The 16,753-nt window shown below is 45.9% G+C and overlaps 1 protein-coding gene across 2 annotated transcripts in view; it reads left to right on the forward strand.

Annotated features, from left to right (window-relative positions):
• The first annotated feature begins 946 nt into the window (after positions 1 to 946).
• ZAP70 (zeta chain of T cell receptor associated protein kinase 70) overlaps positions 947 to 16,753 on the forward strand; it is a 76,118-nt gene continuing 60,311 nt past the window's right edge. Inside the window, exon 1 of one of the 2 annotated variants that reach the window (XM_083179193.1) lies at positions 947 to 1,042. The gene's annotated coding sequence lies outside the window, so the exon portion shown is untranslated. Of the gene's footprint in view, positions 1,043 to 11,233; positions 11,299 to 16,753 lie in introns of those variants that run through there. The other variant, XM_083179192.1, reaches the window with a different exon arrangement.

The following is a 16,753-nucleotide window of genomic DNA, read 5'->3' on the forward strand; positions in this document are numbered from 1 at the left end:
CTCCTCCCTTCTGCATCCCAGCTTTCCTCAGTTCGTTTTAGGTGCCCACCGGAGTGGGTACTATGCTGAAGGGCTGCTCCTGCAGCCAAACGAAAGAGTAGCTAGGGTGTTTGGTACTTGTGTAGTTTCACGGCGCCAGCATGGCGCCGTGCTACTTCCGGGTTCTACGCTCGGCACAAATTATGTTAAAAAAAAGTAACTTAACTCCATGCCAACATGGATAGTTCATACCTCCACTATCCACATTGGCATGGAGTTGATTTTAAATAGCGTGGTCCGGTGACCACCATTATAGTCTCCTGCAGCTTTTAGTCGTACAGCGCCAAAGGTGGAATTCTTCTTTTGTAGCGAGCCACCGAGCCCGCAAGGGGACTCAGACGCAAGGCGCCATACTGGCGCCGTGAAACTACACAAGTACCGGGTGTTTTTTATTTTTATTAATATTACATCTTAGTTAGTGCAGGCACAGTGTGAGGCTTCCAGGGGAAGTTTCTTCACACTTTCCTCGCACTTCTGCAGCAGGGGCTGACAGAAGTGCGTCCTGTCAGCTCCCTGTGTTGCTGAGAGACACTGTCTGGTCTCTCAGCACAGCTCTTAAACCACCTCACTAGTGAGGTTTCCTGGACCCTGGGGGACTCCGGAGCCAGCTCCCTGCATAGGATCATGGGTGACGGGCACCCCGCGATGGCGGCCGTCATCTTGGATGGGTTTACAGGCTGAACTCTGAGGAGATTGCAGTCTGTTACAGGAGCTCAGCGCTGCTGGGCGATTCCATGTGGTCCCCAGTGAAGGGGAGACACAAGAAATAGAAGAAACATTCAACAGGAGCGGCTCACAGGGGAAAAAGGCACCAAAGAGCCTCCCACCCCGCTGTAGCAGGGACTTTGGTCTCTTCCTTCACTCTGCCCTGGTGCCCTTTCATCCCACACTGTGTGGAGCTGGAAGGTGATTTTTCACTGCAGACAGAGTGAGAAGTTTCTTCTGAGGCGATGCCATCCCCGATGACAACAGAGGGTCAGGCGGCAGACAGATAAGTACATTGGTATATATATATATATATATATATATATATATTGCCTTAGTACAATCGCTTGACAGTGCACTGTGATAATAAATCATGACAGAAAGGTGTAATGCTGCTGTGTTGGGGCAAGGAGCAAATTTTGTGGGTTAAAATTAACTCCTGAACAGATGGACCATGGAAATAATTGCCCTACATGCGAATCTGTGCCCAGTGGGCAGCTGCTCTGGGAAGGTATGTGTCTGCCTTAGTACAGGCTTTAAACAGAGAGAGAGAGAGAGAGAGAGAGAGAGAGAGATGAGTTGGTGAGATCTCCCAGGCCATTGTCATCCTCACAACCTTTGGTTGGCTCTATTCCTCCCTCTCAGGGGGACCCTGCATTTATACAGGCAATGCAGGACACTGCTCACAGTGTGCATAAGATTAATGCTTTTATGGAGCAGTTTACTAAGGAATCTGAGGTGTCTCCCAGACATCCTTTTTCCACCCCACCTATCCCTAATATAGACTCTGAGTTGGACGAGGAGTGTGTGGAAGACATGTCTTGGGTTCAGAGGGAAGAGATTGAATCCTCTGTCCCTGGTGTTGATGATTTCATTTTGGCTTTAAAACAGGAAATTAATTTATCTGAAGTGGATAAGGCTCCCCAACAGGAAGTGTTCAAGAGACATCGCAGGGACGCAATCACTTTTCCTTCTGATGAAGGCATGCAATAATTGCTGGAAGGGGTGTGGAAAACAAAGAACAAGAGGGTACACTGCACTATGCAAAACATATCAAAACATATATTAAAAGTGATAGTGCCAATTGGATGTAAATTACAGTAGCATATTATGAAAGTCCACTGTTCAATGGGTCCGTTCCTATAATGACTCCTTATTGTGAGAGAAGCTAAAGCCAGCTCAATTTTATCCAGCAGTTGGTGCCAATGTAATTGGTATGCGGTATATCCAGAAGGCCCGCGGTAGGTTTCTTTTCATGGGATAGCACTCCCTGGCTAGTGCAGAACCTCCGTCCCGGTTGGGGCATGAATTTGCCCTGGTGCATGGAACCAAATTGTGGCCGCTGGTCAGGGAATAAACTGGATGAGGAGGCTGGTCCGGAACCAAGTGTAGATGGAAATGGTAAGATAGGTAGGACTGGATGTAGGTTACCCGCTGGTCCACCAATGCGTTTTGCCAGTAACCTGGCTTTATCAAGGTGTGGAAAACCCCTGATAAGAGACTACTTATGCCCAAGAGGTTTTTAAGCATGTACCCCATGCCAGAAGAGCATGTAAAATTGTGGGAAAAGATCCCACTAGTTCGAGGATTGCTTGAAAGCAGTGTTTGAGGTGTTGGGTTTACTCTCAGACCTTTTATTGCTTCTTCCTGGGTCTCTAAGGCCATGATGGAGTGGGCAAATTCCCTGAATGCTTTATTGCAGCCGGATTCTGAAGCATTTGCCTTGGCTGTAAAGCTAAAGGCAGTGGCGGAATACACATGTGAGGCTGAAGAAGAGAGAGTCAAAATGGCTTCTAAGGTGTCAGCCATTTCTGTGATGGCCAGGAGGGCCTTATGGCTTAAGGCATGGGATGACGACAATGAATCCAAAAAGTCTGTTGAGGCATTGGCTTTTAAAGGAGAGTTGCTTTTTGGCTCTGAATTGGAATCTCTCATTAAACAGGCAACGGGGGGAAAGAGTACGTTTCTTCCAACACCAGCAGCCAAACAGCTGGGAGAATTCCTAGCTTCGGTAGATATTCAAGACGCCTATTTCCACGTGCCTATATGCAAAGAACATCCATCTTTGCTACATTTCGCGATAGGCGATTTACATCTGCAGTTTCGGGCTCTTAACTGGGAGTTCACAGCGATTATGGCGGTCATGGCAGCAGCACCCAGGCTCCGGGGAATTGCAATCATCGCGTATTTGGACGACTTCTTGTTCAAAGTAGAGTCAGCAGAGAAGCTGCAGGAAAATCTGTCAGCTGCTATTCAGTTTCTGCAGAGCCATGGGTGGATTTTAAAGTCCCAGCTGTGTCCCACTCAGAGACTTCAGTTTTTGGGAGTCATTCATCTTCATCATGTTTTTCTTCCAGAATCGATGGCCAGAGACATTTGTCAGTTAGTTTTGACCATTCTGCAGTCACCCAGTCCATCAGTATGGCAATGTCTGAAGGTGCTGGCACAAATGGTGGCGACCTTCGAGACCCTTCAGTACGCCAGATTTCACTCAAGGCCTTTCCAATGGAACATTCTTGCATGCTGGTCGGGGAACCCGAAGGCCATGAAAATGGAGAAAGTTCTCTTAACTCCGGAAACTCGGAATTCCTTACTCTGGTGGACAGATGGGTTATGGGATTGGCTGGTGGTCACCACCGATGCCAGTCTCTGGGGCTGGGGAGCAGTAACCCTGAATTTGAGGTTACAAGGTCTATGGTCCAGAGTGGAGTCAGCCTTACCAATCAATGTCCTGGAGCTGCGGGCTGTCCGGAAGATTCTGCTGCAGACGGAAGAAGTTCTGAGGGGATCCCCCATTCGCATCCAGTCAGACAATGCCACAGCTGTGGCTTACCTGAATCACCAAGGGGGCACTCACAGCAGGATGGCGATGCTGGATGTGTCTCGGGTCTTCGAGTGGGCAGAGGCCAAAGTACAGGCCTTATCTGCTGTGTTCATTCCAGGAACCTGGAATGTGGAAGTAGATTTTCTCAGCAGAGCTGATCTCCTATAGGGGGAATGGGCGTTACACCCAGAAGTGTTCCAGGAAATTGTGGCTCTTTGGGGACTTACAGGTTCTGTTACCAGGGATCCATTGGCGTGGGCGGTGGATGCCATGACAGTGCCCTGGAATTTTCACATGGCATACGTCTTCCCACTATTTCCCATGCTAGCTCGGGTCCTCAAGAGAGTGAGGACGCAAGGAGCATCCATCATCCTGATAGCTCTGGATTGGCCGAGGAGATCGTGGTACTCCAACATTCTGAGCTTATCGCCAGCGTCTTGGTGTCTGCCACTTCGGCCAGACTTACTCAGGCAAGGGCCCTTCCTTCATCAGGACCTAGCTCAGCTCAATTTGACGGCCTGGATCTTGAAACCTCCATCTTGAAAAAGAAGGGTTTCTCAGACGCAGTTATCCGAACCATGATTAGTGCACGGAAACCAGTTTCTGCAGCTAATTATTATAGGGTTTGGAAGACATACATTAGATGGTGTGAGAGACAGAAAGTTCACACTTCTAGATTTAAAGTCTCCAGACTTCTGGATTTTCTACAAGATGGATTTTCTTCGGGATTAAGCCTTCAATCATTGAAGGTGCAGATGTCGGCCTTGTCCATTTTCTTTCAGAAGAAAGTGGCCTTGTTACTGGAGGTGCAAACCTTCCTCCAAGGTGTTACCCATCTTAAGCCACCTTATAGACAACCAGTGGCTACTTGGGATTTGTCCTTGGTGTTATCTGTTCTTCAGAAACCACCATTTGAACTGTTAAGTTTGGCTGACCTAAAGTTTCTTTCTTGGAAAATAACTTTTTTGTTGGCGATCGCGTCTGCATGAGAGGTGTGTATCGGAGTTAGGGGTCTTGTCTTGCAAGTCTCCGTTTTTGGTGTTCCATGACGATAGGGCTATGTTGAGAACAGTTCCTAAGTTTTTGCCTAGTTCCTAAGTTATTTAAACCAGGAAATTGTGATTCCGGTTGAGTCCTTCTGAGGAGGTCAGGAACAGGGACAGATTAAAGAAATTGGATGTTGCTTGCGCTTTGCGCATTTATGTGGACAGAGTGAAAGAGTTTCATAAAACTGACTTGCTATTGGTATTGTATGCAGGGCTAGTGTAAGGCTTCTCAGCACCCTAGGCAAAACTTCAACCTACTGCCGCCACCCCCTACCCCATACTGCCACCAATATCCATTTTCCAACCCCTTAATGCATACTTGCCTAACATTCTGGAATGGCAGTGGTCCTCCCAGCCCTTCAGGTAGGTGGGCAAGACCCCTGCTTTCTCTGGAGGCCCCCAGCACCCTCCCCTTTGCCACCCACAGCAGAGTACAGGATGAGAAGGCAGCAAAATAGGGAAGTGTGTCTCAAGAGGTAGTATGGAGGTGAGGTTGTAGAGGTTCCACAGCAACCACCTGAATTAAGTACAACAAGAATCCTCACAGGCATCCTTTATTTTTTGATAGGCAGACTTGGTGGAGCCCCCCTAGATGCTGGCGCACAAGGCAGCTGCCTAGTTGTAGAGCCGGCCCTGTTTGTATGATGTACACAAAAGTTAGCGGACCAGCTTCAAAGCAGACCATTGCTCCATGGTTAAGGTCAGTTATTGCCTTTGCCTACAATAAAGTAGGTAGATCAGTACCCTCCAGAATTATTGCTCATACCACCAGGTCGGTTGCTGCCTCTTGGGCTGTGCGACACGGGGCTACAGCAGAGCAAGTATGCAGGGCTGCCACTTGGTCCTCTGTTCACACTTTCACCAAATTCTACAGGTTCCATGAGTTTGCGTCGGAGGACTCTTCATTTGGGCGAGCAGTGATGAGAATCCCTTTCTCTGAATCCATCCTGGTGACACAGCGATCCCATCATGTTATGATGGTTAAATTACTTGATTACGCATATTAATATGTTCAGGCGTTGTACTGCGTTAATGTATCTCCTAGTGTGCTCTGGAAGTTGGACTGAGGAATGCTGGGATGCAGAAGGGAGGAGCCTGCCTCTGAAAGCTTTAGCATAGGTGCCTGGACCCTCCTACATCCCCATGATTGAGCTTTGTCAGCAGGATGGATTCAGAGAAAGGGATTAGAACGGTAAGTTCTTACAAAAATCCCCTTATAATTAATAACTTCCTGTTCATAAATGAGACTGAGTGACAGCACTTCCGCACTGTTACTTCTACCAGCGCACCTTCATGGTACCGTCGGCGCAGCTATCCTGGATCCGGTCCACACTGCCTGTGTTCTGCTTTCATGCCTCTTCTAGATAAATAGATCATTGCTACCGCAGGGACAGAACAGAAAAGGGCAGGTGGTAGGACGCAGCATCATGCATTGTGTGGTGCGGCGCCTGATGTCACTAAACCTGGTAGTACCTGGAGCTGGACAAATGCACAGGGGTTACCAGAGGGGTGTATGAGTAAGTTCCCTTACAGGAATCTAGGTGGCAGGGGTGTGGATCATATTGTCTACAGCAACTAGGCTGACAAGCATTAGGTCGACACCACTAGGTCAACATACAGCAAGGTCAACATGGGTCTAGGTCGATATGGTTCTAGATCACAGGTCTTCAACCTGTGGCCCTCCAGATGTTGTGGAACTACATTTCCCAGCATGCCCTGACAGTTTGGGCATGCTCTTATAGGAAAAAATGTGGCAATGCATGTTGGAACATGTAGTTTCACAACATCTGGAGGGCCATAGGTTGAAGACCCATGGTCTAGATGGACAGGGGTTAGGTCGACACGGTCATTAGGTCGGCAGTGAAAAGATCAACATGGGGTTTTTCACTGTTTTTTACCTGAATGTCGACATGGACACATTTTAAAGTGCACCGCATCCCTTCGCATTGCTCGCTGTGCTTGCAATGCTTCGGGCATTGTATTCTCCCACCACACCCTAGTGGATGGTAGGACATGAAATAACACCTGTCAGCACATGTCGGCTCAAAAAACAGTGAGAAACCCTTTTGACTGTCGACCTTGCCCATGTCGACCTAATGCTTAGGTCGACATAATGACCCTGACGACCTAACCCATGTCGATCTAGACCCATGTCGACCCTGACCCATGTCGACCTAGACCCATTTCAACCCGCTGGGTCAGACAACAGGACCCTCACAGAAAAACGGGACTGTCCTGTGAAAAGGTATTCCCGTGAAAATGTCAATGTTCAAGATATTTCCTGCAAAATTAGTTTTTTAAATATGCCCCTAAAGCATAACTATAATACATGAAGCACCAAGATCCATTCCCAGCTCACACTCTGGCTGATGCTGAGCATGGAGGGAAATAAATAACATCTTATTTCCCTCCATGCTCAGCATCAGCCAGAGTGTGAGCTGGGAATGGATCTTGGTGCTTCATGTATTATAGTTATGCTTTAGGGCAGGGCTGGGCAACACCGGCCCTCCAGATGTTTATGAACTACACATCCCAGCATGCCTTGCATCAGTTTCAGCATGGCCACATAGCAAAACTAATGCAAAGCATCCTGGGATGTGTAGTTCATTAACATCTGGAGGGCCGGTGTTGCCCAGCCCTGCTTTAGGGGCATATTTATTAAACTCATTTTGCAGGAAATATCTTGAAAACTGACATTTTCATGGGAATACCTTTAAAATGTAAGTATCCCCTGAAATATTACATGGGTTCGGCAGCAGATATTGAAGATCATTCTAGTTCACACGCAAAGCTGCAAGAACGACGGCCCCTCCTCACATGCTGAGTTCCCCCGCACGTGTGTGGATGGATGTTTAGCATAAACATCCATTCGCAGCTTGCATGTGCGGAGGAAATGATTTGATGGTCACCGACCTTTGAATGATTTCTAAGGTGCACGCAAATCTAAGACACTCTCTGGTGTCTTAGAATTGTAGCTACCTTGTACGGGAAGAGGGTGGGCAGCTGCGCCCCTCGCACCCATGTCCTCGCCCATGAAATGCTGGGCCTTCCCATGGGTGCAGCCCCTCACCATTGACCCACACCTCCCGGCAGCACTGCTAGGTGTGAATGGGACAGCGAATAAGCAATTCAATGTGCCTGCTCGCACTAAGCGTATACATATGCGCATAAATGTTTATGCACATGCATAGAAGCTAAACAACTCTCGCCTGTGCAAACGCACGGGGGAGCAATCAAATTAGAATGACCTCCATTGTTTCCTGTTTCCAATCATATTAATGATAACTTTAGTAGCCTATGGGATACAGGGGCAGATGTATTAAGCCTTAACAAGAGATAAATGCAAGGGTGATAAAGAGAGATAAACATCCAGCCAATCAGCTCCTTACTGACTTTAATCAAACACAGCTTGTAACATGGCAGTTAGCAGGTGATTGGCTGGATGTTTATCTCTCTTTATCACCCTTGCATTTATCTCTTGTTAAGACTTAATACATCTGCCCCACATTGCATAATTTACTACTTAACTGCCATCCCTAGTCTGGTAAGTCCAGCGGGGACAGAAATGGTTGTAAAAACAACACTAGTTAGCGCTGTGGTGGGATGTGTTGTGAAGCTGCTACTAAGGAAGGGATTGAGTGTCCCTTAAGCAAGAAAAACTGGTACTTGTGACTTATCTGGGCTCCCGATTTTCTTCATCGCACCTAAAAATTGCGTCAAATCGCATTGCATACAATCAGATTGCATGCGATGCGATTTGCCGCGATTTGCCGCAATTTTAATATGTGAAGGCACCCAGATGCCTGTTTCATATGTGAAATGGCCCCCCAGACCCCATTTTTAATTGTATACCCACCCTGATGGCTAAATGCCCCCCATTGTTAACGCCACCCCACTATCAACGCCAACCCGAAGCGTGGCGAGCGCAGCGGTACGCGTCCTCCGACCTTTTCATACCCCCACTATCCACGTCGGCGTGGAGTTGATTTTATATAGTGTGGCGAGCACAGCGAGCCACCGAGCCCGAAGCGTGGCGAGCGGACGCGGATACCTGTGAAGCCCGCGAGGGGACGCGTATAGCTGTGAAGGTATCCACGTCCCCTCACGGGGCTCGCTGCGCTCGCCACACTATATAAAATCAGTACTCTTTACCTAGAACGGCGCCTATCGCGACCATCGCGACCATCGAATGCACTAAAAAACGGGTGCGATGCGATGCCCGCGATGGCCGCGATTTCCCATAGGGATCAATGTTAAAAGTGAGATTGGACGCGATTTTAGTGTTCAATGCCTCAATGCCCGCGATTTTTACATAGGAAACAATGTTAAATGGGCCACAGAGCCCAAATAGTCACCGTGAAGTCTGAAATGGCCCCCACAATTGTTAACGCCACCCCACGATCAACGTCAACCCGAAGCGTGGCGAGCGGTACGCGTCCTCCGACCTTTTCATACCCCCACTATCCACGTCGGCGTGGAGTTGAGAATAGAATAGTGTGGCGAGCGCAGCGAGCCACCGAGCCCGAAGCGTGGCGAGCGGACGCGGATACCTTCACAGTTATACACGTCCCCTCGCGGGCTTCCCAGGTGTCCATGGCGACGCGGACACCTGTGAAGCCCGCGAAGGGACGCGTTTACCTGTGAAGGTATCCGCTGCACTCGCCACGCTTCGGGCTCGGTGGCTCGCTGCGCTCGCCACACTATTCTATTCTCAACTCCACGCCGACGTGGATAGTGGGGGTATGAAAAGGTTGGAGGACGCGTACCGCCGCCCCTCGCGGGCTCGCTGCGCTCACCACGCTTCGGGTTGACGTTGATCGTGGGGTGGCGTTAACAATTGTGGGGGCCATTTCACAGTTCAAGGGCACTATTAGGGCTCTGTGGCCCATTTAACATTGTTTCCTATGGCCAAATCGCGGGCATTGAGGCATTTAACAGTAAAATCGCGTCCAATCACAGTTTTAACATTGATCCCTATGGGAAAATCGCGGGCATCGCGTCGCACCCGTTTTTTATGTACACGCGATGCCCGCGATTTTTTACCCCCGACGCCCGCGATGCCAATCGCGGGTGCCGTTCTAGGTAAAGAGTACCATAAAATCAACTCCACGCCGACGTAGATAGTGGGGGTATGAAAAGGTCGGAGGACGCGTACCGCCGCCCCTCGCGGGCTCGCTGCGCTCGCCGCGCTTCGGGTTGGCGTTGATAGTGGGGTGGCTTTAACAATGGGGGTCATTTAGCCATCAGGGTGGGTATACAATTAAAAATGGGGTCTGGGGGGCCATTTCACATATGAAACAGGCATCTGGGTGCCTGTACATATTAAAATCGCATCAAATCGCATCGCATGCAATACAATAGCATACAATGCAACGCGATTTTCTCTTCAAGGTAATTTCAAGGGAAATCGCGTCAAATCGCATCAAATCGCATGCTTAGGGTACTGGCATACAATTTCAACATCGGGCGCCCAGATAAGTCACAAGTACCGAAAAACTATATAGAGAAAGTAGTAGCGCTAGACAATAATACATTTAAAATTACACATTTAATAATATCATGATGCACAGACAATAAAAAATGAAATATAATATAAAATAAAAGCACAGACACCTCAATTGATTGCTACCTATAGAAGAGGTCCATTCCTATTATGCTGCCATAGAACTTTGATATGAATCCGGATGAAACAACACTGTCTCTTTAATTTGAAGAGATGTGGTATAATTACCGCAATGGATGTCCAAATGAAGAGATAATCCTTGTGGGAAAGCATGTCAGCAGAGTCCTTCAAATGGAAAATTGTTTTTAAAGTTCCATATACAGTTGTAGCGGATTTGATGGTAAACTCCGGGTGGCAGCTGGTCTGGAACCAAGTGACAAGATGGGTAGCAGGAGGGTGGTCAATGTGCTGGGTACTGACGGGTTTCGCTGTAGCCAGGTATAGCTTTATCAAAGGAAAGTTTCCTTTGATAGAGCTGTACCTGGCTATATCTGCACGTTATATCTGCGCTACCTGCAGTGCACATGGTTTTGTCCATCTGAGAAGGAATTTGCCTCTAAGAGTGAACCAGAATAAGGCCCTGCATGCAATTAGAGACCAAACATAGGGGGTCACAGAAACAGCGATACACAGAACATGGACTACAAAATCCATAACACCAATGTCATTTAAAAAAAAAATGTTGCGATGAATAAACATTTTTAATTCAAGAGTATATAAAGTTACTAATATACTAGAGTAGCCATTTTTTGTAGTCTGCTTTAACTAGAGTTAAAGATTTTTTGGTGGTCATAGTTGATATATTATAATTGCAGGTATATAAAAATATAATTAAAGAAATAAATAGACTAATATTTTTTGTGTGAATAGCAAAGGTTCTGTTTTGTAGTCAAAATTTAAATATCCGGCAGCCACACTTCAATTTGTGCAGAAAATGTGACATTATAGTGGTTTTTAGAGTGAATTGTGCTGGTGACAGGGTTTCTTTATCTTATTAAGTGATCAAGATACTGACGTCAGTGCTCTGAGGCCCACATCTCTCCTCCCTCTCTACCCCTTCTTTCCTGCCTCTTTTAAGTCTAAAATTAGGGCACATACATCTAAAATCAGTTGTGACAAGAGTCTGTTCATCTTGTGACTGCCACGACCCTGCAGACTGAACAGTTAATCACGGGATTCAGGTAACATTTTACATGTTTACTGTCTATTATTCTTAAAAGATCAATAGTTTGTAACAGAATATGGGAAGTGAGCCACCTAACACATGAGAAAGGCTGACCTTTTATGGTCACACCCTCTCAAGCCAAGGCCAAAGGGACTTTCTAGATTGGATAAACAGACCAATGTCCTTATTTAATGATCATTAGTGGTGTAGCATACACAAACGCCATCCTTTAGAGCAGTGGTTTCCAAACCTTTTGAGTCACGGTGCACCAGAGTATCAGAACTTTTTTGCAGAACCCCTAGGCAAAAGGTTCTCAGAAAAAAATACTTCTGAAGTAAACTTCTGTTTAGATCTCATCCTTAGGGTCATATACAGTATCTGGTAATGAACAGGGTTCACTTCTGTTTGTTCACAATTAGCCTATTAGATTGCTGATAAATAGTTTAATTGGACATGAAACACCAATCCAGAGCTCCCCTGCAAGTTCCCCATGGCACCCCAAGGTGCCATGGCACACAATTTGGGAACCACTACTCTAGAGGATTTGTAATAATATTTGTCTTATTTATTCAGATGAGTTCTTTAAACATTGTACTCAAAAGAGTGTCTTGGTTGTAATGTAGAAGTAGAATTCAGTCTTCAAACCTTTTTTTTAATGTACAGTATGTTGTCTGTCTGTTGGTGCGATCGGCACCGTTCATTTAAACTAGATTGCATCGTACCAAGTTCAAATGGCATGTATAGACTGCACTCACCTGTGATGCGCTTATGATAAATGTACAAATGCAGTGTAGAGATGTATAAGCAAAAGAAGAGAGTAAGATGGTATGTGGGTAAAAATTAAATTAATTTATTTAATAAAAATGAAGTCGCAGTGGGAGAATGTATGGAGTCCTGGTGATGCAGGAATAGGCCAGCGGGGTATCACTCCACTAGGCCTAATTCTTAGGTATAAGTATGACCTAGGTAGGTCTCTTTAACCATAGGTCCCTTAATAGGAACCTATGTACCTATGTGGGTGACCGCAGCGGTCTGTGTGGGCAAGGGGATGGGGGATTGCGGAGATACAATGTCCAAGTTCACAGTATTGCGGGGTGCAAATGTCCTGTGGTACTGTGTCAAAGTCTCGTAATCACGGTGTTACTGCAGGATGAGAATGAATAAGGATGCAGTAACACCGTGATTATGAGACTTTGACACAGTACCACAGGACATTTGCACCCCGCAATACTGTGAACTTGGACATTGTATCTCCGCAATCCCCCATCCCCTTGCCCACACAGACCGCTGCGGTCACCCACATAGGTACATAGGTTCCTATTAAGGGACCTATGGTTAAAGAGACCTACCTAGGTCATACTTATACCTAAGAATTAGGCCTAGTGGAGTGATACCCCGCTGGCCTATTCCTGCATCACCAGGACTCCATATATTCTCCCACTGCGACTTCATTTTTATTAAATAAATTCATTTAATTTTTACCCATCTTACTCTCTTCTTTTGCTTATACATCTCTACACTGCATTTGTACATTTATCATAAGCGCATCACAGGTGAGCACAGTCTATCCATTTCTTTCTTATAGTACCTCACAGGGTGTCCAGGACACACCTGATAGACTGCAGCCCCTTTAAGACTCTACTCATACCTCTCCATATCTATAGGACCCACGCTAATGATAAACTTGAGCGCATATTACCTATTATTCACTATCAAATGGCATGTGCTGGGCTAAACCACTCTGCATTTTGGACTAGATGTGTTGGAATCTAGTCCAAAAAGCACCTGCAGCACATACTATTTGTATGTATTCGATGTGCGATGCGAAGTAGCGCTCATCACCTCGCATGGTACAAAACATACCGTGTTTGGGTAGCTTTAGACATATTTACTAATAATTGCAGTTTGCTCCCCCAAAAATTATATCAACGCATACTGCATAGCACAAAGGAATATTTGTTAAGCTTTAGTACTTAGGACACATGCTCCCAGCCCCCCGCCCCCTGGCGATGAGTAGGAAGGTAAGTTATCCCTAATGTTATCAATTTAAGGACTATTTCTAAACATGATCGATAATGTGAGACTTTAAATTCTACTGCTAGGAGAAAGCCATCGCCCAGACAGAAATAGAAAATGTAATCTAGGTTACTAGAAGCGCTGGTTCAATATGGTGTATTTATAAGAATTATAACAAGGACACCTGTTAATTAAGCACAGCTGCCGCCCCTTGTTGGAGGTTGTAAGCCTCACTCTAAATTTAGACAGAAAAATGGGAGAAGGGCATGCAACCGAAATTGCATGCACTTATCACAGGGCGCTGCTGTTTTTACTATATATATATAATAATAATAGATACATGAATTGCTACAATAGCACAATTTATTAAAAAAGTAATAGCATACAAATGAAATAAATAGAAAATGCCCCTTGCTGAATTGCGTGAGAATTGCGAATGGATCGACATCCACTCGCAAATCCAAAACCAATTCCTGGACCGTTGAAGAGCTTTTGCCATCTCTACAAATGTGAGTAGATCTGATGCTACCACTAATCTATGATTGAGACAGGATGGAAGTAATTATCAAACGCTACTCAAAACATCGGTGCCCACATGCGGTTTTTTTCACCACACCCAGAAAACGTCAGGTTTCCACTGGATCAGGAAAAGGATCAGATTGTTTCTATCAGTCAAACTGCGTGGGGATTACATTTGTGACCCATACTCATTTTCTGTCACTAATTCCCCTCGCCCATGCATCACTGAATAATCTCTTGATTTGCGAATTCTCTATTTAGCAATCCATGCTGAATTAGCACCTTATTCTGCTGTGGATTGTAAAAATCTTTATAGCCCTCTCCAGCAGGTCTAATGAAATAGGTTCAAGATGTATGCAATATAGACTAAAAAGGATCTTACACAGATTATACAGAATATTCACCCAATGGCCCTTATTCTGGTTCACTCGCAAAGGCAAATTCCTTCTCAAATGGACATAACTATGTGCACTGCAGGGGGGGGGGGGGGGGGGGCAGATGTATCATATGCAGGGAGATTTAGGTTTGGGTGAGTTATTTTTGTTTCTGTGCAGGGAAAATACTGGCTGCTTTATTTTTATACTGCAAGATCTCACTTTGAAGTACAACCCCGCCAAAATCTAATCTAGATTGTACAAAATATCGCACCAGCTTCACTGATATAAAAGTGACCGTGTCAGTTCCATGTGAAATGTAGTCACAGTTCCCAATCACTAGGGAGACCAGCACCAGTCCAATGTAAAGAGTTAATACATGTTTATTGTCCCAATCGACATAACAGTTTAGCAATGATCATGTCAGAATAACAAACACTCAACAGGCTTCATTGAGGCTACACTTAGCATAATCAGGCAGCGTCTCCTCGACGGCCGTTTCGGTGCCTCCGCACCTGGTCACCCCTCTTGAGAAAGGTTGTTATTCTGACATGATCATTGCTGAACTGTTATGTCGATTGGGACAATAAACATGTATTAACCCTTTACATTGGACTGGTGCTGGTCTCCCTAGTGATTGGGAACTGTGACATCTATCTATCTATCTATCTATCTATATATATATATATATATATATATATATATATATATATATATATCTATCTATCAGTGTTGGGGTCCGGCACTCCAGGAGAACGAGATAACTGCCAACTGTGCCCTCACAGCTTGAGCAAGAAGCAGGATACAGAGTTGTGGGTGCGGCACTCGTGGTTGAAATGAATAGTCGACAATACTGTGTCTTAAGTCAACATTTCAGTGCTCTTTATTTCGGCGCTATCGTCAGGATAAATATTACATACAGTGCACACTTCTTATATAGCACCACAGTGAAAGGATTCAGGTAATGACGAGGAACGCCCCCATGCTCGGCAGCACTGGATGACATCACTGGCGCACTACTAGTGAAAAATGACCACAACCAAAAATACATAAATACATATAATTACAAACGCGGAGAATGGAAATAGATGCAAATAGATACAAAAAGGAAGGCAATGTTTACAAATGAAATAAAGTAAACGTCAGAGATTGCAACAAAACCATGATATAGTTCCAATAGTAGTAGGGATCATGTGCAAACACATAGCGAAAGACTGACATCGGGAACAATGAAATACTAATTAGTTTAAAACATGGAAAAAACATGTACTCATTAAGACCCTTGGGTGCGATCACATCTAAACGATGGATCCATTGCGCTTCATGCTTGAGTAGCAGACGGTTTCTATCACCACCTCTTGTGGGCATAGGGACCTGGTCAATGATTCTGTATCTGAGACTGGATGCAAACTAGGAGTGTGCAAATTTCAGGTTTTGTATTTGTTTTGGATCTATATAATCTTCATGTTTTAGATATGGATTGGTTTTGACAAAACCACCTTTGCGGATTTTGGTTTTGGTTCTGTATTTTTTTTTTTTAAATCATGAAAATAGCAAAAATCTCAAATTATTATTTTTCTGTTCATACAGTATTATTGTGTCCGGTGTGGTCGAAATACCGATGCCAGATCCCGACCACCACAATCCCGACAGGGGAGCGAGCGCAACGCCGCCCCTTGCGGGCTCACTGCGCTGGCCATGCTGTGGACTGGGTGCCTCGCTACGTTCATCAAACTAATTTATTCTCCCTCTGTGGGTGTCGTGGCCACCCACAGAGGGAGAATATGTCGAGATCATGGCAGTCAGGATCCCAGCGTCAGTATTTCAACCACCGAGATCTTGACCGCATCCCGTATTATTAAACCCAATAACATTAATTTCCACTTATTTCCAGTCTATTCTGAACACCTCACACCTCACAATAATTTTTTTAGGCCAAAAGGTTGCGCCGAGGTAGCTGGATGACTAAATTAAGTGACACAAGTGGGCAGCACAAACACTGGACTGATACGGCACACTTGACACACTTAGCATCAAACCTGGACTGATACAGCACACTAAACACCATTGGACTGATACAGCATACTTATCAGCACCCTTGGACTGAGTACCCCTGGACTGCTATGGCAAACTTAACAGCACCCCTGGATTAATACAGCACACATGGTATAACCCCTGGAATTATACAGCACACATTGCAGCACTTCTGGAATTAGATGGCACACATGGCAGCACACCTGATAGCACCCCTAAGGGAGACTGCTGCAGGTGTTATGTCCCTGGCCCGTGTGCCAGGATCCTTCCTGCCACTCAGGTGCGGATACAGGGGTAGGTGCCCCTCATGCTGGCCACCGTCTTGTACTACACCTGGGGCGGGTGGTAGGAGGCTGGGCAGGACGGTGGGCTCCCCAGGCAAGAGCTGGGGATCACTGTGCTGCTGCGCGGCGCCATCCACTGGGGGGTGTCTCCCCAGCACCAACCACCCGGCAGGCTCCCTGGTGAAGCATCGCTTGGGAGCAGGTGCAGGGTGACGGTCCCTGCAGATTACTGCATGCAGGGGAA

This window comes from Crinia signifera, chromosome 1 (genome assembly GCF_055691185.1).
Source record: "Crinia signifera chromosome 1, ASM5569118v1, whole genome shotgun sequence".
Lineage (NCBI taxonomy): Eukaryota > Metazoa > Chordata > Amphibia > Anura > Myobatrachidae > Crinia > Crinia signifera.